The sequence below is a fragment of the Danio aesculapii genome, chromosome 22 (assembly GCF_903798145.1).
Source record: "Danio aesculapii chromosome 22, fDanAes4.1, whole genome shotgun sequence".
Lineage (NCBI taxonomy): Eukaryota > Metazoa > Chordata > Actinopteri > Cypriniformes > Danionidae > Danio > Danio aesculapii.
Window position 1 is genome coordinate 30,964,743 of NC_079456.1, and position 27,207 is coordinate 30,991,949.

At 37.0% G+C, this 27,207-nt stretch overlaps 1 protein-coding gene across 1 annotated transcript in view; it reads right to left on the reverse strand.

Annotated features, from left to right (window-relative positions):
• add3a (adducin 3 (gamma) a) overlaps window positions 1-27,207 on the reverse strand; it is a 175,074-nt gene that overhangs the window by 124,986 nt on the left and 22,881 nt on the right. Inside the window, exon 2 of the mRNA XM_056447734.1 lies at window positions 2,662-2,714. The gene's annotated coding sequence lies outside the window, so the exon portion shown is untranslated. The remainder of the gene's footprint in view (window positions 1-2,661; window positions 2,715-27,207) is intronic.

The window sequence follows — 27,207 nt, forward strand, 5'->3', positions numbered from 1 at the left end:
TATAGTGAAAGGTTTTCATTCAGAAGGGTTTCTAAAGACCTGTGACTGTATCAGATTTCAAGCTAATTTAAATCAAGAAGTTATAGCGTCCTATCATACACGCGATTTTTTGCTATTTTCAGACCAGCGAAACCCCAATTTTTACTTTTTGCGCCACGTTGTTTAAACAGCAAATCCATTTGTGCCACTTTGTGGACTCATGGGTGTGATGGTCTAAAATAAAGGTGTGTTAAGGCACATTGTTGGTGCACTGCTATTTTGAGGAACTGAAATAGGCCGCACCATTAACCATCTAAAAGAGAGTGCGTTAGCTATGCGCCTATGTGGGTTCAAATAAGTACACATTGCTTAATCCACACAGGATGTACAACAATACACAAATATCTTTACATATGAAAAAAATAAAGGATTAAAAAGTTACAAAAAATATTATTTTCCACATAATTATAAAAACACTGCCTTTATGCCTCATCTCAAGGGGCTTTTTTCAGTTTATTCATAATAATTTGAATTTGTATAATGTTATTATTATTAGCAGTATTATTTATTATTTGCATATTTATATTTGTTTGAATAAAAACAAGTGTAGATTTGTCCACCTGTCGGGTTTGCGTCACTATATGGGGTATAAGAATAAGACCACATATTGTTATTATTGTTTATTTATTCATTTGATGGAAATTAGAACTGAAATTAGAAATAGTTTTGAAACAAATATTTGCGCTTAACAAATTAAATTAAATATGTAAGCTAATGGATGTGAAAGGAAAGAGAAAGTAAAGAGGTAGAATGGAGGAGGCTCGTTCTTTATCCTCACACACAGATGATCTGTTTAACCTTTTTCTCGCTAGTGAAGTGTTCAGTTTTTCCACTTACAATGTCCGCCATGTAAATAGCAAATGCGCCATGGCGTGACGCAACTGACTCTTAAAAGGAATGATAGATGGTTTAATGAACGTTATGCTCAAAACACACCCATAACTCATTAAGAGGATAAGCACAACCCTGTTAGACCATGCGCCAGGGCGCAGATCATATTTTTCCTTCCTTATAACAGCAAAAGTGGATTCCGACATGCTCTTAATGCTTTTGCATCTAATGCCTAGATCGTTAAAATAGAGCCCATAAAATTGAAGCTTTAACAAAGATTATTTCATATATTTATATATACAAGGCTAGTGATATTTTAATATGAATGCATTTCTGTGCCTCAATACTGTTAGATTCTACAGAAAAAAAATAGAACATGATTTATTTCATTTGCATCTTTGTTGTAATTTGCTTAATTTGCTTTGTTGTAATATGCTTGTGTGACAACTCCAGGATTCCAGTTTGGATGTGGCATATCCTGATTGCGTGCCTGCTTACCGTGACCATCTCTTTTATTCTGTAACCTTATGGTTTTTTTTGCATTATTTATATCATGTAGTTAAAGTTAGTTGTGATTATATCTTAAGTTCTTTATCTTTATCTATGCCCAGACATCTCGTCACCTTAGAATTATAAGGTTCTATCTGACATTTTTGTCAAAATTGAGTTTTTGACATATTCTTATTAAATGACAACTTATTTACATTATGGGATGTTTTTTTAAAAGACTTTTTATAAACGAAAATAAATGTTACACATATACCGTTTGCAGCGGAATGCAAAAACTTTGAAGCTCAATATCTCAAAATCATTCAGAACCCAGATAGAACCTTATGATTCCAAGGTGACGATTTGTTTGTTCTTTGATTTGTTGTTCTATTAGTTCTGTGTATTATAAATATGTTGCATATACTGTAGATCCTTTTGTTGCCTGAGCACTTTTATGTTGCGACTCAAACGAGGTGGTCGTAACACTGGTAATTTGTTTACTATATTTTATGCATATACTGCCCTACAAAATAACGTCAATCAATCTAAACTTACGACTTCCAAATAGTGTTGCAAGTCATCTTTAAAAGTTATATTGATATCGCAATATATATCGCAGACAATTTCTGTGTGGAGTTTGCATGTTCTCCTTGTGTTGCCGTGGGTTTCCTCCAGGTGCTCCGGGTTCCCCCACAGTCCAAAGACATGCGCTATAAGGTGAATTGAATAAACTAAATTGGCAGTAGTGTATGAGTGTAAATGCAAGAGTGTATGGGAGTTTCCCAGTACTGGGTTGCAGCTAGAAGGGCATCCGCTGCATAAAACATATGCTGGATAAGTTGGCGGTTCATTCCACTGTGGCGACCCCTGATGAATATAAGGACTAAACCGAAGGAAATTTAATGAATGAATATCACAAACAAAAAATATATTTTTTTTTTTCAATATCGTGCAGCACTAGACAATGCTCAAGAATGCCTTTTTTATTGTATAGTTTTATATATATATCTAGGACTGACTGTTTTGGATTGTTGTTGTTTTTTTAATCATTTTCAAACACAATAACCTATTTTGCATACACCGAATTCCCATCAGCATTCCAAAACATTCACCACAATCACTAATATGAGTATGCCTCATAAACATTCCAATCTAAAAGCATCTCCAAACAAACATATCCAAACGTTGCACTTTGAGGGCACGTCTCGCTGTGCACTGAGCAACAAAACCCAAAAAAAAAGTGTCACGAGTCAAGGTTCAAGTGAAGGACTCGCTGTATGAAAGAGCTTTAAATAGACTTACCTGCTGAGAGCCCACGACCGCAGCACCTGTTAGCACTCACGCTGCTGGATCACCTGAAATAAACAACCACAAACACACGATGATCATTCAGAGCGATAAACAGCTGGAAGAAGGAAAGACAGAAAGAAAACACCAGCTATCGGTTCTTCAAATAACTAGGTGCGCTTGCTCTCTGATCTGATGTACGGTGTTATCTCTTCACACACATGGAATGTACATGAAAGCCAAAAGATTAAAAAACACACAGAGATAACCACCTAGACAACCCCTTAGTCAAAAAGAACATAAAAGTTAGACTAGGCAAAACTCTTTGATGCTTATGGTAACTCATGAACAAAACCTAAAAATTGGCGTTTGGTTTACACTAGTATGTTTTTCGGCATAAAGGTCCCGTGAAGTGCTTTGAATTGTGCATTTTATTCTGTGTTATGACGTAACCTCAACTGAAACACAAACAGAGGGCAGGGCATAGTGTAGCCCCTCCCCTTTTTCCTAAAACCAATTTGCTTTATCACCACTCTGCCAGTGAGACCGGTGACGTGAATAAAACCGTAGATCCATTTAAGTGGAAGTGACAAACTACAAGCTTTACATGTTTATATTAGTTTTAGATCTTCTAAACATAAGTTGTCACTGTTTTGGTGCACACTAGCTTATAAATATCCTAAAATCGAACAATACCGATACTAACATCTATCTAAAAACCTAAAAATGTATAATTAATTTATAAAATATAAACATCTAAAAAATTTCATGGGACCGTTCCAAAACAGTATTTTAGATTAAAAATATTTTAATGCGTTTCATAAAACCATCTCCATCCACAATATACAGCATAAAACACATGATATGTGACCATTCAATTCAATTCAGTTCACCTTTATTTGCATAGCGCTTTTACAATGTAGATTGTCTCAAAGCAGCTTCACATAAAAGATCATAGTAAATTGAAACAGTGTAGTTCATTTTTCCAAAGTTTAAGTTTAGTTCAGTTCAGTGTGGTTTTATAATCACTACTGAGGTTTCAAACACTGAAGAGCAAATCCATCAATGCGCAGCTCTACAGATCCCGAACCATGCAAGCTAGTGACGACAACGGCGAGGAAAAACTTCACCAATTGGCGAAGGTGAAGAAAAAACCTCAAGAGAACCAGGCTCAGATAGGAATGACCATTTCTCCACTAGCCAAACGTCTTGTGCAGAGCTGTAGTCCAAGCGCTGGAGGCTGGAAGCTGGACTCAGCAGAAACTCGTCTGTCCCTGGAGCATAACAGGAATCAGTCTCATGCTCTCCACTCCTCCATGACCACCACAGTAGCTGCTCAGGATACGGCCTGGTCCAGGATATGGAAACCTTGGGATCATCTCGTCGCTGGTCTTGGATTGAATTAGTGGCGCTGCGTGGTCTGTGGGTCTTGGGATGAGTATCGCCAGGTGTAAATAGAGAATAAAGAGAATAATTAGCGTAGCTGCTGTTCATAGTGTATATAGACGAGATAAAGAAACCTGTGTGGAGCACATTCATGTATCATACCGTTAAGTGATGCACTGAGTGTATGCTTTACTAAAGAGATAGGTCTTTAATCTAGTTTTGAACTGCGAGAGTGTGTCTGAGCCTTGCACATTATCAGGAAGGCAATTCCAGAGTTTAGCAGCCATAAATGAGAAGGCTCGACCTTCTTTACTCGACTTTGCTATTCTAGGTACTACCAGAAGCCCTGAGTTTTGAAGTCTTAAAGGTTGAGTTGGATTGTAGCAAGACAGAAGGTTGGTAAGATAAACAGGAGGTAGATTATTTAATGCTTTATAGGCAAGAAGCAATATTTTAAATTCAATACCAGCCAGTGTAAGGAGGATAAAATTGGGGTGATATGATCATATTATTTTCGACCTGGTAAGAACTCTGGCAGCTGCATTTTGTACTAGTTGAAGTTTATTAATAGAGGATGCTGGGCAGCCAGCAAACAGTGCATTACAGTAGTCCAGCCTAGAAGTCATAAAAGCATGGACAAGCTTTTCTGCATCTGAGATGGATAGCATACTTCGTAACTTAGCGATATTTCTTAGATGAAAGAAAGCAGTTTTTGTGACATAGGATATATGATTTTTAAAAGTTAAATTACTGTCTAATATGACACCCAGATCTTTTATAGTAGAGCTAATGCTAACTTTGTATCCCTCTAATTGTAGGTCGAGTTGTGAGATCTGCTGTGTACAGGATTTAGGCCCAATAAGTAATAATTTTGTTTTTGTTTTGAGTTTAAGAGAAGATAATTGTTGGTCATCCAGTCTTTAACACCTTTAATACACTCAGTTAGCTTAGACAGTTCAGACATCTTGTCAGGTTTAGTTCAAATATATAATTAAGTATCATCTGCATAGCAGTGAAAGCTGATCCCATGTCTTCTAATATTGTCTCCAAGGGGTAGCATGTATATTGTAAACAGCAAAGGGCCTAAAACTGATCCTTAAGGCACCCCTTACTTTACTAGGCTGACTTGTGAAGGCTGTCCATTAATTTTCACAAACTGGTAACTGTCAGCTAAGTATGACTTAAACCATTGTAGAGCCTGTCCCTGGACACCTGTCAGGGATTTATGAGGATATTGTGGTCAATGGTGTCAAATGCCGCACTAAGATTGTGTAAAGTAATAGCGAGATGCACCCTTGGTCAGCAGCTAAGAGTAGATCATTGGTTATTTTCACTAATGCAGTTTCTGTACTGTGATGAGCCCGGAAACCTGACTGAAACACAAAAACATCCGCAGCATTGCTCATCATTCGTGCTCAAAGAGCATGCACATATTTTTCTGGCATCTGTACTTGCTATCTACAAGTAGTGTAATGGTCATATGAGACGATATGATACATGATACACAATAATCCAGAAGACCAGTCAGAAAGCGATTATGGACAGCCATTTTAAAATGTTTGTGTTTCAGTCCATCAATACAGAAAGGAATACTAGCTAGTGTTGTCACAATATTGAAATTTCTTCGATACGATATCTTCGATACCATATCTTGAAAAATATCAATATGCAATATCATTTGATACTGTGAGGAACAAATTCCACAACATTAAGTACAATTATTTAAGTGTAAAAATAGTTGCTTATATCAGGTACGTCAGTAGTCCTTAAGTCCAAAATTAAACAAATTCTAAAAATAAATAAATAAATTGGAGCAATCTCATCTTATTTTCTGATTAAAACAAAAGTGTTAAAAATCCTAGTATTAATATTAATTTTCCCTGCTGAGAAGAGAGAGTGCAAGAGAGCAAAGCCAGAATCGATACAACCAAAAGCAAGATTGTATGATTTTAAATTGACATTTATCAATATTTGCGATAACACCAGCATTGCTTTACTTAAATAGGGTCTTTAGCACTTTCGAAACAATTTTCGAAACGGATCGAAGATGCCCGAGTAGTGTGGACGCTAGGCATGGGCCACTATAAGATTCTGACGGTATGATCACCTTGGATAAAAATATCACTTGTTTCACGATATTGTGATTACTGCTCTAAAATAAGTTATTTTTAAACGTCTGAGTAAAAAACAAAACATTTTCCCCTTTTGAACACGATATATTTTATTTTGAGAAATATTTAAATATATTGGAGCAGTAAACATGTCAGGCTAAATAATTGAAATGAATCATTGAATTCTGCTGTCTTCATTAGTTTCAAACACAGATTTCATTACAATTCAAAACGGCTGGAGATACTGTTGCATACCTTAAGAACGTTATTACATAAAATTTTGGCGGTTTTAAAACCATGACTTTTCCAAACCACAGTATACCTGAAAAACGGTTATTGTCCCATGCCTAGTGGACCCCAGATGTAACCACAACAAAACTTTTAAACCGAAAATGCACTAGTGAAGAGTTTCATGACAGGGGGGAAAGCTAACCTCATCATAGGACAAAGTGTTCTTTTAGTCTTTCGATTAGCTTACATCTTGGAGGGAATTTGCTCAATATACTAGCTTAGCACACCGCTAGCCAATTACCCTGTTAACTTTAGCCATATTAAGTCCCTTTCGAGGAAAGTCAGTTCACTCGGCGGCCATATTTGCAACGCCCCAAGGAAGTTCATTCATGACCAAAGTCCTACCTAAATAAATGGGGGAATTAGGGCTGTGCGATATGGGCAAAAGAAACCGATAACGATTTTCTTGAACAATATTGTGATTTCGATTTCAATCACGATTTTGACACGCAGATGTTCTACAGTATGAATCTGAAAAATATTTCCACGTATTCCAGATGCACCTCATATCAACACAGAACACCCAAACACCTAGTGGATTTTAAGTTTCTCTATAAATAACTTGTATCAGAGCAGCAGCAATGTTTTGTTAAAGTTTGTCATCCATTGAGAAAACGGTTGATGATCAACGAGCAAAGACAAACGACAAAGCGCATTGAAAATGCTGAAGAAAGCAACATGCTCGTGCTTTCCACACGTTTTTATGTGTAATATGTGACTGACAGGTCTTACAAATTACCTGGTAATCTGCTATATATCAGCCTTCCTGTCTCCAAATGTATCTCCCACACCACATATGTTCACGCTTTTGGGTACCAAGTCCTCCTGAACTTATTATCCCTGTTTATGCAGGCTATTTGTCATTAAGCTCAGTCTCTTGTTGTTGCATTCTGTTTAGTATCACAGCATTATGATTGGTTCAAACAGCATACTGTGGAAGAAGTATCAGTCGGGACTGGAGCGTAATAATTTGTACATGTTCAAATCACAATTTCGATACGATTTCAATTAATTGTACAGCCCTAGGGGAATCCTAAAATCTCAAAAACTGCATTCTGAACTCAGTATTAAATGACATATTTCAAGACAACAACAAAATATGAAATGACCTGTGACATTACTGTTGTTTCTTAAGCACTAACTACATTTAAAACATTATTTCCATATTGTATTAGTTACTGCACATGCCGAGGTTCCAACAAAAATCTCCTCTACAGCTGTTTGCATGGTATCCAGAGGACAGGGTTAAAAACACAGGAAGAACAGAGACAAAGGCTGCGTCAAAAAAAAAAATAATCGCATCCTTCCATAAAATGTAGTGTGCTAAAAAAAACCAGTATGCGGGAAGAGTAACATGCGAATTCATAGAATTCGAAAAACAGTATGCGAAGAACCTGAATGAATGGGAGTAAATTGACGCAACTCACATGAGTAGGTCAAGTGATTATGACAAAATGGTGGATGAGTACATCCGAGTTCCATTCATACTACTGTCATTCAAACAGTATAGAACATACTTTTCTAACGGCTGAGTAGTACGCTTAAATTCAAATGTAGTAATGTAGTAGTAAATTCAAATGTAGTAGTAGGTGATTTCGAATGCAGCCAAAACCTTTAGCAAAGACTGGAGGACGACATTGGATGAGCACAAAATGTTGGTATAATAAATTTGCACGAACTCAAGTAACTCTAAAGTGACATATTATATGAAATATTGACGTTAATTTCTATGCTGATACTACTGGTACTGCTAATTCTAAGATAATGCTAAGATAAGAAATTCAGTCATTTAAATGGGCATCCACATAATCAGTTTTTATTTTGGCATAACATATTCAAAAAGCCCATTTCATTTAAAATTCAATGATAGCTAAAACTCTATACTATTGTACGGAGATTTTTTGTCTGCAAAAATAAATCACACCATGATTTCATTAAAAAAATGACATCTTACAATTCATGTTTCCTATGAATAAGACAACAAAGTGTTTCAGAAGTACACTTCGAAGTTAAAACCACTTTGTTTTGTTTACACTGAACTTAAGGATTGACAGAATCCTGCAAATAGCTGTTTATAGTGCTTGAAATATGACTAAAGACCCCCGTTACATGGAGAGACCGTAAGAGCTGAAGAGACCTCCATCAAAGAGGTTGTTGAAGGGAAAACCCCATCCAATCCACCTAGTCTAGAGCCCTCGGGGAGTTCCGCAGCATGTGATAACCATCTTTATAGTCTGTACCAACACATCTGTCTAAACACTGCTAAGGTCAGCCACACTGTGGGTAGCAAATGCAGCAAATCTGTACGTTATTTCAATCGCTATGTCCAATTACTCTACACTCTTAAAGTCGGCATGAAACTGAAGTTACGTTTGTCCTTTCTTTCCCCTATCGAGATGTACATCTGACTGAAAGGGTTTCTGAAATTAGGAAAAAATGTAAAGTTGGTGCATGGTTTCATTCTTAGGCAACTGATTGGATTGTTGGAAGATGAACATTGATGGAGGAAAACGGAGGAAGATTTAAATGGCAGTTTGCGCTCAGCTGTGGAGGATTTTTCTGTCCACCTTAATCACCGTCAACATCCTCTGCAGATGAATGTTTTCAGATGTCTGATGGTGAATAAGGAGCTCCATTTTACAGATGGAATCATATCAAATGTGCTCAAACCACTGCCTTCAGAAGGCTGAGCAGAAATGAGACCTGCACGGACAGCTCCGCCCTAAAGTATGGATAGCCCCGCCCTAAAGGCATTCCACGTGACTAGAAGTGAAAAGTCATTTCAAGGGGGCAGGGAAGTTTAAGATGCTCGATTAAAGATTATGAGGTCGAAATTATTTTTAGAAAAGTGCACCGATAAGCATTTATAACAAGCAATATACATCTACCATATTAAACGATTTCATACCGACTTTAAAAAATAAAGAATGCAAAAGACATTACATACCAATGAAACAAGCATGCTGATTGGTCAAATTCATGCAATACAAAACATAGGTATAGAATTATTTTAAGGTGCATAAAGCTAACATTTTTACCCACTGCCTTTGTTGTTGTTTATTAGCTGTTAGTCCTCTTTTCCGGTCTTTTAAATCGCATACCTTATAACTTAAGTCCAAGTTACATCGACATTATCACAAAACCCACAACACAACTTCCTCCATCCATGTCGGCCAGTATTGGTCAACTCATAGTTCTCACTGACGGCACACATCCAATCAAGAAAATATGGGCCAATGGGTAAACTTGGTTCTCGGAAGACTGGCCTGATGGCTAGTTCCTATAACTACCAGGTGTGAAAGCCGCTTTAGCATGAAAAACATCTTGAATATTTTGAATAAACAGTTGAACTTCAAAGACCATACTTTGTAGACAGCATCAGGACAGAAAATAGGCAGCAAAACTTTATGTTTAGGCCCTTGATCTCATTAGACAGGGTTATATGAGCGCGCTTCTGGCTGGGATTCCTTCATGTGCAATCAAACTTCCTCAAATGATTCAGAATTTAGATATTCAATGACTCCAAGACAGCCCATACCACATCTTTATCTTTGCACTGGTAGCTACCAGTTACAGCTTGTATCAACAGAGCAACCACAGATTCTGCACCCTTCTACTTATAGTCAATCATACAGCTCTACATCCCCTCCAGAAGTGAGAGTTGCCTCATAAAACCACCACAAAAATTTACATAATCCCTTCATAAACCTTCATACTTGCTATTCTTTGGTTGTGGAATGATTTTCCCTGCCTTTTCTAAAACATACACTTTATTTTGATGGTCTGTTTGTTGAATTTAAGTTACATTGCATCTACATGCCAATTGATTCTCATTAAATAATAATAAGACTGTTAGGTTGAGATTAGGGTTAGTGTAAGTTGACATGCACTTGCAAGGTTTTTTATAGTCAGTTAAATGTCTGTTGAAGGAGCAGTATCAACAAATACTAAGCAGACATTCTACTAATACTTAACTGGACCATCAAAATAAAGTGTTACCGAAAACTCATCTCTTCCATTAGGGCTGGGTAATAAATTGAAATTAAATCATAACTGTGATTAGGTAAAATCTTAAGTCATGCACATCTGCATGGTTCTGTGATCCATATTAAATCTCCTCCTAAGACAAGAGGGCGCTCTTGTGCTGAAGCTCCAAATACGCACCTAAGAAGAAACCCAGAAAATCCACATAGCATTTCATTATAAACAGAAGATTTAAGTGCTTTAATTGATTTAACGTGTCTAATAACCACACAACTACTGAATCGTCTCACAGAATTATTTATTTCAAACACTCAACTGAAGTTATGAAGTGGGTTTGGAGTAAAAATAACATGGTATTAAAATGTATCGTTCATGCACTTTCAGATGTAGCAGCAATTATTACACAATGAAGTTCACTAAAAAGCAATGCAAAGAGTTGTCATTATCGCAGAATGATTATCTTCAGTTTCATTATCCCACAATTAAATCCCCATTGATTATGAGTGTGATTTGGCGTAACTTGTCAGTGAACTACGAGGTGCAGTAGATTTAGGGTGCTTTCACATCTGTGGTTCGGTTCATTTGGTCCAGACCAAGGGAAACAAATGATACATTGTAGCATTTTTCTGCAGGTTTTGGGGTTCTTTTCACACCAAACTGATTGCTTTGGTTCGAACCAGTTGAAAACGAAAATGCAGTCATGTGACAAAATCCACATCACTCATTGGCCAGATGTTATGGAACGTATTTACTTAACTGCTTTTCATTTGGTTAGAATTAGTGCGGGAAAATGCCAATGGAACTCCAGCAAGTCAACAAACCGGCAGACACAAAATGTCGCTTTTTACTATGGGGGGGGGGGACTGCCCTGGCTGATTGTATCTCTGGTCACAGTATACTATATAGTTTGTATACATCACTTTAGACAAAGTATACATTTTGAGAATGAAGCGCAGCTACGGCTGGAAAACAAATGTTTTAATGCACTGTAAACAGCGAAGGCGCATCGCAAGTCACTTCAGGAGGAGGTGTGAATTAATTTAGCTAAACTGCGACATAGTCATACGCTGGAAATATTACCAACGATCCATCAGGTAATGTTTTTCCCTCTCTCTCTCTGTTTAAAACTGTTGGTAAAGTAAACAAATATTTTTTCTCCACACCCCATAAGATGGGACAGCGTATCGGACTGCGGCAGCTCGATTAGTCCAAGTGCGGTTGGGTCTGTTTTAGTTCAGATCATGTTCTCACCACAAACGAACTGCTCCAGGGTGCGATTCGAGTGTGATTGCTTCATTCACACCTGCCTAAATGAACTGCACCAAAAGGGAAAACAAACTCTAGTGCGATTAAACAACTAAATAAGGCAGGTATGAAAACACCCTTACATGAATTAAATTAATTAATAATTGAACACACTGTTGCCACACAACTGCCACACAGTTTGTGGAATGTTAAAGTAACCATCAGTGCCAATAAAGACTCTTTATTTAGAAAAGAACCCTAAACGGAAAGTTTCCATATATGTTTCGGTTCTTCATGGAATCATCAATACCAAAAAGGAACCTTTATTTTTAACACACAGTCCACCTACACAGTTATAAACCAACTGAATCTAAAATGCAATGTTCCCAAACCGCCACATGCAGATAATTCAGTCACGCTCCATTCACCGTGTCGATAGAGTTCAGGGTCACTTAGATAACATCGGTACTTATATAATTACGTCTGGTCCGTGTTGTCCTACAGACAGCTGGTGGGCCCTGAAGCGAGGTGATTCCTGCTCGGCCACTTATGCAAGCATGCGAGCCGCATTTCTGATGCGAATGTAACAATTAGCATCTGCTTTGACACATTTCAGACCTATTTTGGCTGAGCAGCCCATATGAGCGCCAAATTGTGTGTTTTTTTCGGAGACCAGCAAGCTCCAAGTTATTTTTAAAAGACTGGCTGTGCCATTTGTGGGAAACAGGACACTTACGCAATTCTGGGTTGTTAGTGTGATTCTGTCAGATGGATCTGAAATTCAGACTGGCTTGTTTTTGTCACCCTGAGCATTATGGGGATACGAGAGGCCTGTGCTGAGATTTTGTGATGTACTTTGGAAGCACACGCCATCATTACATTAATTCCAATCACAGATGTTTTTCATTTACTGGCTGCTTGATGCTTTTTGAGCACTGACTGATTCTGATTAGAGTTCCTCATGAATTATGAACAATATTAGTATACTAGTCTGGGAAATAAAAGAGGTGTGCATGTGATACTGCCCGTCTGCGGTTCTCAGACAGGATCTGAGTGATCAAAGAGCTGAGAGGAAGTCTACTTTGAACGGCTGACAAAGTAAATTTGACAGAATAACGGGCAGACGAGCGTTCGCTAAACTATCTCAGTGTGTGAGTACCACAGTGCTCGCTCTATGTACCGCAACAGATGGCGCTCAGGAATCCCTTCAATAAATGATAAATCCCCCTTTAAATAATGTGGTGAATGACAAACGCTAAGAATATCCATGCATTTATGTCAGCAATAGTTAAGGTAGAACACTTTAAGGATGAATTTCAGTGCTTTTAAGGCACAATATGTCACATTTTTTCTATTAATAATATCTAAAAACCACTAGAATAGTGTTATGTACAGTACATTTGCTGACTTGTGTACTTACATTATCCATAATGTTTTAAAGGGCACCTATTTTACCCCTTTTTTCATAATTTTTGGTAAGTCCTTTGTGTCTCCAGAATGTGTGGTAAAGTTTCAGCTCAAAACACCCATCAGATTATTTATTAGACCTTTCAGAATATTGGGATTTTCTGCTCTGAACATATTGTAGCTGTTTTTGTTTCCTTTGCATTTGATGCTAGTTCTCCCCGCCCACCCTTCCCACCTACCTGTCAGATTGTGCCTCAATCTCCAGCTGTGTCAGATAAACAGCACAGTGACAGACATGAAGCAGATCTCACGTAACGTTTTTGGAAAAATATTACAGTAAGAACTTTCCCTATGATTATTTGATGTATTTATTGTAGAGTTAATTCAAGTCTTTCTGCAACACACAAAGTCACACACAATGTCATTACAAAGTTCAGCCACTTTGCACTGTTTTTGCAGAGCAAGTGTGACAGGATACACGTTTATATCCACTGCTGAATGGATATCCGTTAAGTTAATGTAGAAAATAAACCTGATTTAATGTCCACAAACCGGACATTACAATAAATAAGTAAATATATAAATATTGACTGGTTTACTTTTTTTTGTCCTGAATTAACATGCTAGTTAATGTACTGTTTAGCATTGTCGCTACCATGTTTTTAGCATGGTTGACACACTGTTTAACATTGTTGCTAGGACTGTGCGATTCGAGGAAAATATCAAACTGCATTTTTTGTTTGTTTTTTTGTTTTGTTTTTAAGATATTGTGATTTCGATTTGAGATTTAATTTTGTAATCAAGCTTCAGCTTAATATACTGTATCGTAACTTCTTACTGCTAAAATGCAGTGAGTGTTAATTAAAAAAAGGAGCTGAAAAGATATTAACTTACTTAAACTTTTATTTAAATTTGTTTTTTAATATGTAGAAATTAAACACCAATTTTTCTCTAGAGCAAACAGTAGCGAGTTATGGCGTTAGTTATCTCCTGGTGCCTTAGTTTTTTATATGGTGTAACAGCTGCTAACAACTTTGAAACTGTATTTTGGTGTTGCTTTTTTTCAGTAGGATAAGTGTGCTCACTGAATTAGCTAGTAAAACTGTTGAACACAGATGGTATTCACACATTTGCTCTGGGTGGGGGATATTATATAATTTATTTATATTTCATATCGTAGCCTGTTGCAATTAGATAATCGCAACGTTTTAAATCGCATTAGCGATTCGATTTTAGATTAAATCGCACAACCCTAATTATTGCTATCATGTTTTAGCATGGTTAACATACTGTTTAACATGTTGCTAGCATGTTTTAACATGGTTTACACACTGTTTAGCAAATGTTGCTAGCATATAGCTATGAATGTGTTGTTTACATTCTCAGTATTACTTAAATTTCGTTAAATAATAAATAAGTAAATACATAAATATTGACTACATTGTTACATTTTTATTGTTGTCCCGAATTAACATCTTAGTTAGCACAATTTAGCATTGTTGCCACCATGTTTTTAGCATGTTTAACTGTTTAGCATTGTTGCTAGCATGTTTTAGCATGGTTAACACTGTTTAACATTTTTGCTAGCATGTTTTAGCATGGTTAAGGCACTGTTTAACATTGTTGCTACGATGTTTTTAGCATGGTTAAGGCATTGTTTAATATGTTGCTAGCATAGCTATGAATGTGTTGTTCACATTCTCAGTATTACTTAGTTTATGTTTCCAAATGATTTTACATTTGTTTGCAGACAGTGCTTTGCAAACCAGGTTTAATGGTCCAGCGCAGACACAATGAAATGCTGCCGGTGCAGCAGAGAGGAAAACCTGCCTTTAACACGCCTGACAGTTATCTGATATAGTGACTCAGAGTCCCCTGGGAATGCTCGGCTCAATGTTGATCAAGAACTATGCGTGTAGTGAACGTAGCCAAAGCACAAACACACACAAACACTCAGCGGAGATACAAGGTCACTGCAATCTCACAGCTGGAGCAGATGGGCTGGCGACCTCTCGCTTCAATGAGAGGACAGGATTTTTAAACAAACAGCATGTGGTTTACGTAAAACGGTCCATCACTGCATCAAAGGGTGTTTCCCAACTTGTAATACAGCTTAAATAACTGATTTATCTTAGGAGTTTTTGAAGTTCTGATCAAATGCAGACCCACTTCAAAGATAGGGCCCCTGTTTTATTGTACTTTTTTTTTATTTTGTTTGAATTTTTACCAAAGTAATTTTTTTTCTCCATATATTTTTTCTGTTTTAATTTGTTTAAATTAACTCTTATCACTTTGATCTGCGTCAAGTGATCGGTGTGACCCACAGCGCCTGTCTTGCGCGTTGTTTTGCATTTATACATCTGCATAATGTTTGTGTTGCTCTACAATAACACTTCCAAAACGCTAGCTGGCAGCCGGGGCGGCGCTGGGGGGGCTAAAGGGGGAGGAGTTAGAGATGGTATTAGGGCCCCATGACAACTTCATGTTTTAATGCTAGATTGGTGCCATTTTTGAAGAATTATTCAGTGGCATATTTTTGATGGCTGGTTGTCACCACCTATTGGTTTAAATAATGTAATTATTTACAACTTTAATTTTTGAGCATCGTTAAATGTATATGACAGCGATTTTAATCTTTACCATAAACATCAGTGCTTTTATCTAAACTATAAACTGTTATCCTAGTACTGCTGTGTTATTTGACTGCTTGTAACAATCTCGGAAGACTAAAGACTGAATCTCTTTCATGATTTTTGCATTTTTCAAAAACTGATTTAAATGCAGTGAATCGGAGGATTAATTAAAATATGCAAATCACCAACATTTATAATTTATGTTGTGTGGGTGCTGAGATCCCGATCTTTTAATGATTAATCGTACAGCTTACACTGACTGTATTAATGCAGGCTAAACAAGTTACACTGCTAAACAGAAAACACCTTTAATAACCTAAGAAACACCCCACATCCCAAATAACCTACCACAACTTCTTCCAACTTCATATTATTTTACAGGATAGCCTAAATCCTTTAATACATGTGATTTGAAAAACATGAGAGGTGATCTCTCTATGATCGTTATAAATTTAGAATTAATTTACAAATTAAAAAAATTGATTAAACAGCAAGTCACATGTGTTCCAAACCGTGGGTTGTGATCCGTACGAATCACGGATCAACCATGATCTGTTACAACCCTAACAGTGGAATAGCATTGGTAAATCGAAGGACCGTACAAAGAAAAAAATAAATTGCTAAATCAGATTTACATAAACATAAAATTAAACATTTGTAAGCATAAATTAGCATGTTGCTGGTATTCTTCTAACATGTTTTAACACTATGAAGACTGAACTAGAATATTGCTAGCATGCCTCTAATATGATTTAATACTGTGCGCTAATGCTAAAGCTAACATTTGAGTATGAATTTACATGCTGCTACTAGCATGTTTTTTGGGGTGAACTTTTTTTTATTTTCAGTTTGATTGGCTTGATGATTTCAGAAGACTTCCACAACATTGTTGGACACCAAGAGAAAACAAATCACCGCACGAGGGTTTCGCATAACATGAGGGTGAGTAGACAAAACACTAAACTATCTTTTTAAAAGCTAGTTACTTTACATTTATACGCCGGTATGAATGTCCGTACTGCTAATCTCACTAATGATCTGCAGTCACACCCTCATGTAACATGATTTGTATCTTACGGACATGACTGTTGAGATGGGAGGGTTTCGGTTCATCGAGCACTGAAAGAGCAACCGATCTGATACACATAGATGTCCTGTGAGGCGTGATGATGACTGCACACACCCAAACACACAGATGGACGACAGGGGGAAACGGCTGTGACCTTTTCATGCACTGTCAGGCTCATTTTCCCTACCATTAACCTTTTGTTTCAACTATGCAAATGAAGAGAAAATATGCCAGATGTCATCTTAAATCACTCTTGTTGATATTAAATTGCTTTACCATATAACCTTTCCTCCCAAAACCCACTGACACCCACTGTGGGGTCAAAGTGTACTTCATTTTGCTACGTGCTCAAGTTAGCGCACAATTTCTTTTTTACAACTGCAAAACAACAGCCCGGTTAGGCAGTGCATTAAGCTAGTGTATGTGCAATGAAGTAACATGTTTACTCACACTCAACTGAAGCCAAGTATACTTTGAAAGCTGTGCAGATACAACGGTGCCGTATTTTTGATGCATCTTGTGCTGATTCACCTCCATTTGTTCATTTTTAGCCATTCAAAACAACTTGCTTTGCTAAACGAGTTTGTAGATTGGTATTTAATTACTATAACACACTGGTTTGTAGTGTAATCACTTGACTGTTTACTGCCATTTGTTATTCCTAGCCATTTATAGACATAGATTCCCTATTAAGTGTCATATAGCCTAGAGGGAAAATATATGTTTTAGGTCTCTCCAGAGCATTTAGCCTGAATGTTTGACGACGTATACTGAAACAAGGATGTTATTTAAAAAACGTTAAATTTCTGTGGTTTTAAATCATGGCTGGTGCACAGGGTCATACCTCTGTTAGTGGCGAGACCACTCGATGTACCAAGCCAAATATCGGACATCGAGTAAACTAATATAATGAGTAGGCATGTGCCGGTATCACATTTTCATGCTGCGATTAATTGATTGAGCTTTTATCACGGTATACGGTATTATCACGATATTGTAATTTTACTAGAGAAACAGGTAAAAAAAACACAAAACACTTCAGTTTCATCAACTTAGTAACTTTAATAACTTTTTAATTAACTAAAAGTACTTTAAACATTTAAATACAAATAAATATAAATAAAACAATACACAATATAAAAGTAAACTTGAGCAATTATATCAAAGTGAATGTGCAAAGAGAAACCGTCTTCGATCAGCAATCCCTCTGCATTTTTTTGGAATCCAAAATATTTCCCAACCTCTGACTTTTTTTTTTGAAGGGGGATAAATTGTCGGCAGCATTCCTCTTTCCGCCATGCTTCTTCTTCGTGTGAGGATTAGTGAGCGGTGGCAGCAGCGGCGCGCGCTGTGTGCCACAGTGCTTCTACATGCGGGGATTGTTTACATCAGAGTGCGCATCAGTTCTGCGCAGCATATACGCAGTGTTTCTTCAAGCGGTTGATGGAAAATAAGCTGAAGGGGGATAAATTGTCGGCAGCGTTCCTCCTTCCGCTATGCTTCTTTTTCGTGTGAGGATTATAGTGCGGTGGCAGCGGCGGCGCGCGCACAGTGCTTCTACATGTGGGGATTGTTTACATCAGAGTGCGCATCAGTTCTGCGCAGCATATACGCAGTGTTTCTTCAAGCGGTTGATGGAAAATAAGCTAAGGCGCGTTCTAGGAATATAAATTCGGATCTATTATTTTTCACGGTATTTTGAAGTGCCCGCGATAACAATATCGTGCATATTCATTACCGTGATTTATCGCATTACCGAATACCGGGACAAGCCTAATAATGAGTGAAAATATATTGGCTTGTTCGATCCAAGTTCGGTCTAATAAAAACCCTGGCTCGCACTAGCCCGACAGTTGAAATACAGCTACTGTCCAACCGGGTCAGGTTCAGCCAACTGAACCACGCCTATCCTCGATTCGGAGCACTCAAACTTGTCAAACAAACCAGGAAATGGGAGTCAAATGTGCCTAGGCACAGTTCAGATATTCAAGTGTGAGTACACCCAAAATCTAGGGGCTTGAAGTGAAGTCACATTATTTACCCATAATGTGATTATGTCTTATCACATTATGGGTAAATAATGGAGAACAAACACAATCCTGGAGCTTGGTTTGAGGAGGTAAGATCCCTAATTAGGCCACTGGTGGTGACTGCAATGAAACCATTTAAAATTAGGGATATTCAAAAATACAATGGGACTGTTCAGAGTTAGCTAAAATGCTAAAAAACAATAGAACCATCACAATTAAACATCTCTTTTTGTTTTCCCTCATTTACCTGCCCCTCAAATTCAGAAGCAGTTGTGACTTTGCTTATCAGTGTGTTGTGAAATGTTCTTGGCTGATGACACACAAACAGCACTTCTAAAAAAAGTCTAAATACTGTAACTCTCTCTGTCCCGGACTGTTCCCTTGAGGAAAACAGTAATTTGTATTGCAGCAATAATTGCTCTTGTCAGTTCTTTGAGGTTTGTGAGTGACAGAGGCCATGGACCAGATCCATCCGGTGCGCCACCGTCATCACAGAGACCTGTCTTGTGACATCACAGGGCCACTGGCTTCCTCTTCCTCCCTGAATAGAGCCATCACAATGGCTGCTCCATGAGATCATATGGGGTGACCCACATACGCCCACTGACAAAAGACAAATACAATGGAAGAAAGTGACACCACTGACATTGTCTTTCTTCAAAGCCTGTTGTGTCAGCTTTGTGACCCACGAGACAATCTGTCAAAAAAAGAAAAAAAAAAAAAAAAACACAGCACTTCCTGTCCACCTAATCGAGAATAGGAAGAGGAAATGAAATGCTTTCCTGTTCCAGCTGTGGATTGCATCTCTGTCATTCAAACACACACTCACAACAAAAACAAACACACACACACACATACAGCTATCTTTACGTTTATACAGGGGTATACAGTTTATCCCCTAGCCCTAAATCCAAACCTCACAGGAAACAATCTGCATTTTTACATTTTCAAAATACATCATTCTGTGTGATTTATAAGCCGATTTACTCAAGTGCCAACCAAGTCAAAATCTATTGGTATTGGTATACTTGTGGGGACATTTGGTCTGGAGAATGTAAGCCACTTAAATACACACAAACACACAAAACAGCACGGATTGGCAAGTAGCTGAAAGAAAGGCAACAGTAACTCTAACCATTCGTTACAACCAAGGTATGCAGAAGAGCATCTCTGAACGCACACCATGTCCAACCTTGAGGCAGATGGGCTACAGCAGCAGAAGACCACACCGAATGGCACTCCTGTCTGGTAAGAACAGGAAACTGAGGTTACAATTCGCACAGGCTCACCAAAATTGAAGACTGGAAAAATGTTGCCTGGTCTGATGAGTCTTAATTTCTAACAATGAGTTCATGACAATGAGTTCACTGTACTCAAATGGCCTCCACAGTCACCAGATATCAATCAAATAGAGCAAATTTGGGATGTGGTGGAATGGGAGATTCGCATCATGGATGATCAGCCGACATTGTTGACTCTATGGCACGAATGAAGGCAAAAGGGGGTCTGAACCCAGTATTATTAGTAAGGTGTACCTAATAAAGTTGCCGGTGAGAATATATATACATATATATCGCGATATGAATATAATTTTTATATTTGGAAAGATTTCATTCATGTAGATAGACTGGAATGAAGTCTTTTTCAATGCAGTGCATCTGTATGAATCATAATAATGACAAGAATACATAAATACAACAGAGCAGTTAGTCAAGTTAAAAGTGGGGAAAAAAAACAGTGCTATGGTTTTCTAGAGAGTCTAACAGTATTCAGGTACAGAAATGGAACAATCAAATGTAATATAACATGGTCATCATTGTATAAATTATTTAAAAATAATCATTTTTATCTGTAATCTTTAAAAAAATAATTGAATCCTGCGATGTGATTATTCTGGATACAAACATTACAATAACAATGTTCAAATGGTATATTGTGCAGCCCTAGTATCAATATAGTTATTTTTTTAATTGACTAACTAACCGCAATGCATACATGTAGCTATCTAAAAAATGCTCTATGTAAAATTCTTAATTTACTTGAGCAAGCTAGTTCACTCAAAACGTAAGGGATGGATAAATGTAAACTGTTAATTTACTCACCCTCAGGTCATCCAAGGTGAAGCTGGATGAGGGAGAGTAAATACATTTTTTTGTGGTACACTTTTTTTTTTTGCAGATTTGTAGTGTAGCTTATTTTGCAAACGTTTTGCAAACGCTACAGTTAGCTTGTATCTTTCAAAGTAGCTTCCTCAACACTGATATGTGTTTTTGTGGCCCCACATCCTCAGTGGAAACTCTGATACGAGTTTGGAGCTGTGCTTTGATAAGCCTGAGACCTGCAGGGCTTTGTTATCTCACAGCAAACAGTCTGTGGAGCAGTGTAGGAAAACACTGTAGGGACATACAAAAGCACTGTGCTGTATATTTCTGGCTTTCTTTAGCAATACTTTCTGAGGTAATTTTTTTCAAATTTTCCACACAAACACAGTCAAACATTTTTGAAATGATGCATTAGGTGTTGTCACTCCCAAAAACAAATCATAATAAGCAATAACGTGCCTTTTAAAACATTTGTAATACATCAAATGGTGCAAACATGTCATTAGCATCATCACAATGAATATGGCTGCAAAATATTGGAAAAAAAATGACTGATATTTAGTTTTTCTGCAATATATATTGCAATATGAGCATAATTTCACAAGATGACTATTAATTCATGGTTTAACACTGATTGGATGATTTTATAGGGGAGTGCATCTGCATAATATATACAAAATTACAGCTAACAAAACAATGGAACTAAGATTCAAATGAACAAAATGGTTTCTGTTGGAGTCTTACAGTATTAAGGTACAAAATTCAAAGGTAAAATAACACTCTATAGCCTTCATTGTATAAATAAACACAATTAATCTTTGTTAAAGTGGCAAATTTTATAATTTCTTGTGTCCAAACTTGGTTTAAATTTGCTCGAATTTGTACAGTCAGAGGCCTTAAAACCACACCTAAATAAAAATCTTTGACACTTTTAGATTATAGTTAAACATGACTCTACAAGTCATGTGTTATGAACTGTATTATGGTTTACTATAATCCTAATTTGAAATTGCCGATCCTGCGATGTGACTATTGTAGATTGGCACATTGTGATGTCAATGCTGAAACGATATTGTGCAGCCATATTTAGGCATGGGCCGGTATACGTTTATGACGGCATGATAAGCTTGGATAAAAAAAAAATACCACGGTTTCACAGTATCACTGTATTGTGATTACAGCTCTAAAAGAAGTTATTTTAAATGTCTGGGTAAAAAAAAAAGAAATATTTTAAGAAACATTTATAATATGTTGTAACTGTAAACATGTCTGGCTAAATAATGAAAATAAATCATTGTTCTATGCATTAGCTTCAAAAACACAGATTTCTTTACAACACATAAAAAAACCTTTCATATACCCCGGGGAACAGTAAAACAGAACATTTTAGCGGCATTAAAACCACTTTTCAACACATCCAAACCGCGGTAAACCTTGAAACCAGTTATCGTCCCATACCTAGCCATATCATGCTGTGGAAAACAAAGTTGGACCAATTACTTCCGTAATCAAATCGCTCATGTGGTTAATTGTGTTCAAACAGCAATAAAAGACCAGCTACTTTCTGCCTACTGAGTGAGTGTGATCATTATTGAACATGTTGTAAGAAATCACACCAAAACAAAGTATTCTTAAAACAGGAGTATGACTAAATAAGGACTGATTTATACTTCTGCAGAGTGATCGGGGGACCCACAGTGCATAGTTGTGCGTTTATACTTCTGCAGTCTGTTTGTGTTTCTCAGCAATAACACTTCCAAAATGCCAACTGGCAGTAGATTATGTTTCTCTGTGTAGAGTTTCTTCGGGGGAGTTTAGTTTTTTCTGAACGCTACAAGTAGCTAAAACTCACTCATGCTGAGGCAGGAACCAGTGGACGTGCAACAATTTTAATCATAAGGTAAACACAAAACAACAGTTTCGATTGGGCTCGCAGCTCTCAATCACAGGGCTAGCATTGCGTGTCGTTGCGACATACAGTTAAATTTTTTGATAGGTGCATGTCAGCATCAGCGGCAGCCACGAGGGCTATGGGACCACACGAAGGCTGAGCCGGACCGTACGTAGGGTCTTGACAAACTTGGAAAAAAAGGGAAACATTTGACATTTTTTAAAGCCACCACCACCGAAAATCTGTGCGAACTTGTTGCTGAAGTTGCAGAAACTTATTTCAGCATGTTGATGTACTTTCAACTGAAAGAAATACTGAGTTGGTGGGATGGGGCTTTCCTTTTGCGCATCATTTCCTAGCAGCAAACTAACGATTAAGTGGTTAAGAAGAATATTGTGGCTGAAACTGACATCAACAGGGAAGGACCACCACTATAGATGCAGAAGTAAATGGTCAGACTTTAATTGAAGACTACCCAAAGAAACCTTTTTTATTGCATCAACTTCCAATTCTAAATTGATCATCTAAAGAATAACAATGTGCGCTAGTAAAATGAACACATTAATTTTTGATTCTAGCCACTAAAACCATTTTTAGAACACATTACTAGATGCTTTGAACTCAAAGAGACAAAGTTCAAGAGGTTCAGCAACCAAAAAGTCATGTTCTGAATACTAGATTTCAAGCCAAGCCTCCAAAAAGTCTCATTTTTCACAACTTCTTGAGCACAGAAGTCAAGAAGCTTTAAGTGCTCAAAACAAACAACAGTAGGAGACTCCTCACACAATGATATCAGCTTTGCTTAGGGAGGGGGTCGATGTGTGCTTGCTGTCAAAATACCAGCGCTAAACTAGCATGCCGACCCGTGACAGGGTTTGATTGATGCCATTTTGTTCAAGAACTCAAAGTGTCACACAAAGATCATGGCTCGACACCAAAAGCCTTCGAGCTCAGATGAAAAAAAACAACAAAAAAAAACACAGCAATGTATAGTAAATACATGGTGTTTTGAAAAAGTACTTGAATAAACGTAGTGTGCTAATCCTATAGTTGCTATGATAATACAACACCTACATATAGTAATATAAAATAATACCCAGGACAATACTGTGTTTTCTACAAAATGTTATATTATACTACAACCCAAAATCGGTAAAAGCAGGGACAGTATGGGAAATGCTAATTTAAAAAAGGAAAGAAGTGATTTCTAAATTTACTTTGACTTGTATTTTATTGCAGACAATACAACAAACATTATTTAATGAGTTCCTCAAGATTTTTATTTTTAAATAAACACGTTTTCCAATTTTGGTTCTCGCATCACATTTCAAGTTGGGACAGTAAAGCATTTACCCCTTTGTAATGTTGCCATTCATTTTCACAACACTTAAAAGACATTTAGAGACTGACGTCAGCATGAGATGAAGCGTTTCATGTCTAGTTTTGTCCCAATCTTCCTGTCTTAAGGTGGGTAACAGTACAGGGTCTTAGGTGTCGCATTTTGCACTTCAAAATGTGCCACGCATTCTCTACTGGAGACAAGTCGGGACTGCAGACAGGCCAGTCAAGTACCTGTATCCTCTTTCTCTGCAGACAGGACTTTGTTTTGTGTACAGAATGTGGTTTTGCAGTGGCGTCCCTGGAAAAGGCAGCAGCATATTGTGCTCCAAAATCTCTATGTACTTTTCAGCATTAATGGTGCCATCATGGAAGTGCAAAGCCAATACCATGACAGACCCTGGCTTTTGGACTTGTTGCTGGTAACACTCTGGATGACCCTTTTCTTCTTTAGTCCGGAGCACCTGGGGTCCACTTCTCCCAAAAAATACCTGAAATACTGATTCATCTGACCACAGTACACATTTCCACTGTGTGATGGTCCACCCCAGATGCCTCTGGGCCCAGAGGTGCTTCTGGACACTGTTAACATAGGGCTTCCTTTTGGCACAGTACAGTTTTAACTGGCATTTATGGATGTAACTACGTATTGTGGTTTGCCAAAGTAGTCCTGAGCCCATGTGGTGATATCGTACATGGTGATTTATGATATAATATATACGTATAACGCACTTTTCTATAGTATGGTTCAAAAACACTATACTATTTACTATAATATTACTATAGACCATTTCAATGTGGTCATGCCATTGGCCCATGAACATTTCCCGTTTGTTATCAAACTATTTCATAAGTTTAACAAGTTTAACAAGAGCCAAAACTTAATGTTAAAACAGCTATCATAACATTTGCTCTATTTGTATTCTCGGAAGCTATAGAAATGATAAATGTAAAACAGCAAATACATTGGGACCATTGTTTTTGTTACCATTCCTCAAAAAGGTCTATAGTATTTTTTCATGTGGGGGATGTTAGCTGGCAATAACAGTGTTGAGAGTGAGTGAAAGTAAATTTTTTGAGGTGATAACATTGCAAACTGAATGCTGCCTTCATATTACAGAATAATACTGTTGACATGATATGATGATCCACTAGCATAAATGTCAAGAAAATGCAATCTTGTGCAGACAGAACCTGCTGTGCCATGTATTTTCAGGGTCAGTTTTTAAGAGTAAACTGATGCCTCATCCTTGACTAAATTGCTGTGTCCAGAAAACAGCAGTAAAGAGTTGGTGGAAAAGGGTCCATTTAGACTTTAGTCATTATGCAAGAACCCTGCTCTCCGTTTGCTCTTTAAATCTTTCAGTGTTGTGTCCAGTTTAGCAACAGCGAGTCAGAATTAGGACAGAGTAATGCAAGTGTGAACTGCAGTTGAAACGTGAGTCCTGCCCTGTAAACTGTGCAACAAAAACAAACTGCAATATCCTTCTCCATTAACTTCTGACCTGCCTCACCCATAACTCACTTCATGGGTCGTGGACATTTTGCTAAAAAAAAGTTGAATATATGATGTTTAAGTGCACTCCTCTCTTAGAGTATACAAAACAAATACTTACAATGTTTTTCAAGGGTTTTCGTTTTTCCAGAATAAAAACCTTGGTTCTTTAGAACAATCTTTTAAACATACTTCTTAACCCTTATGTACTGTTGGGGATGTCTTAATTTGGCCATAACTTTTTCTGTGTTTCAGCTAGCGGAATAATTTTTGGTGACCAATCTTATTCTGACACTTATTTTGAGAAAATGCTTTGAATTTAAAAAAAAAAACTCAATACACTCTGGGCAAATTTACTACCCTTTTGTTTTGTTCGGGATTAAAATCCACAAAATTAAACTGCTGTAAAACTGCATCAGATTAATATTTACTTCAATTTGTTTTGCATAAATCTGTTAAACAACCTCAGTCCTGATCAAAACTACTAAATTGCTTAGAAAATTACAGGATTGTAACTCTTTCATTGGCAAATTAATTTGATGAAAAAAAACACAAAATGATGCATTTTCAATATAAAAAAAAGGTAATTGTGGACTGGATTTTACCTTTTATCACAGTCTTGGACATGTGAAACAACATTGCCTATGATGCATTGTTTTTGACTTTAGACAGACCTGTACAAAAAAAGCTTAGTTTCTGGATTTCATATGGCGTATAACAGCAAATTAAAGTGTGTGTCTGTGTGTCTGAGAGTGTGAGAGCAACCTTTACGCACTTGCCTTGATGTGTCTGAGAAAATCAAAATATGCATCTCAGCTCTCAGAACTACATGGAGTAAACAAAAGGAAAGACTGTGCATTTATGCAGCATCAAATGTGGTAATAATGGAAGTCAGTGGGGCAAAAACAGCCACCAAAAATGTTAACAAAAAAAGAAATAAAGCATTTTGCTGCTTAATATCATAAAAATGTAAAATGTATTTACCAAATCAGTAGCATTGTTAAACATAATAAAATAACATTAACTAAATGATAATTAAATAAGTCTCTAATAATACAGTTGAAGTCAGAATTATTAAACCCCCGTTGAAATTTAGTTTTCTTTTTAAATATTTCCCAAATTCAGGAAATTTTCACAGTATGTCTGATAATATTTTTTCTTCTGGAGAAAATCTTATTTGTTTTATTTTGGCAAGAATAAAAGCAGTTTTAAATTTTTTAAAAACCATTTTAAGGTCAAAATTATTAGCCCACTTCAAGCTATATATATTTTTGATGGTCTACAGAACAAACCATTGTTATACAATAACTTGCCTAATTACTCTAACCTGCCTAGTTAACCTAATTAACCTAGCTAAGCCTTTAAATGTCAGCTTTAAGACTTTAAGCTGTATAGAAGTGTCTTGAAAAATATCTAGTCAAATATTACTTCCTGTCATCATGGCAAAGATAAAATAAATCAGTTATTAGAGATGAGTTATTAAAACTATTATGTTTAAAAATGTGTTGAAAAAGTCTGGGGCAAAAATAAACAGGGGGGCTAATAATTCAGGGGGCTTAATAATTCTGACTTCAATTGT